Source organism: Myotis myotis, unplaced genomic scaffold (genome assembly GCF_014108235.1).
Source record: "Myotis myotis isolate mMyoMyo1 unplaced genomic scaffold, mMyoMyo1.p scaffold_m19_p_2, whole genome shotgun sequence".
NCBI classification, from domain to species: domain Eukaryota; kingdom Metazoa; phylum Chordata; class Mammalia; order Chiroptera; family Vespertilionidae; genus Myotis; species Myotis myotis.
Genome location: NW_023416324.1, coordinates 69,439,001 through 69,439,924, shown reverse-complemented (window position 1 = coordinate 69,439,924; position 924 = coordinate 69,439,001).

Sequence of the window (924 nt, the reverse complement as noted above, 5' to 3'; positions counted from 1 at the left end):
GCGCATGCGCAATGCAAAGCCCTGGGCGCCGCGGCTTCGGCTCCTGGGCGCTTGCGCGAAGGGGTTGGGTTACTGCCCCAGGTGGCGGCTGGCCCAAGGCGGTTACAGAAATAAAACCCGAGAATAATCCTTTCATAAAAAAATAGAGTGAACCATAAAGATAAGTATCCTACACAATTTTCAGGAAAGAAGATAATTCAGGGGCAGAAAAGTCTCAAGTCTGGAGTCTTAATATATCCCAATTTATTGTGGTCACACAAGACATCGGTCACTATAGACAAGACTCATTTTGACTCTCTTTCACTCCCTTTTCCTCTTTCTTCATCTATCTCTCAAAAAAATGAATAAAAAATATTTTTAAAATATTATAGGATTACCCCTGCCTCTCTGATTTTACTTCATTTTGCGGACTGCCCTACTACTCCGTAAAAAAACACAAAAAGTGCAACTGCTGGTTGGTTATGGTTGTATTCGCAGAAAACAGCCCAGTGGCGTTCAGGACAGTGCTTTTATTGAGCCTGTGGACGAATAAGGGCCACATACCAGCCCATAGGAGGCCTTCATAGCAGCCTTGCAAACTCAGAGACCTAAAGTAACCACAAAAGATGGTCTGAAATGAAAACGTTTAAAATTAAAATCAGTTTATGGCAGGTAGTCATGTCTTAGGCAGGATCTTCCCTGGCAAAGGTCAATTTTTACCTTAACTGAGCCTGTCTTTCCTCTCTGCATCAATGACAACATACTTGGAATGTCAAAGTAAATTTTCTTTTTCCAGACCCCTTAAAGCACAGGCATTGCTCTGCAGATACCACAAATCCCCTCATTGTCACTGAGTTAATTGTTGACTGTTAACTATCCTGCATCCATCTAAGTAAAAGAAGTATCTGTCAATCACTTTACTTTTTATCCAATCTCAAGAGGCTT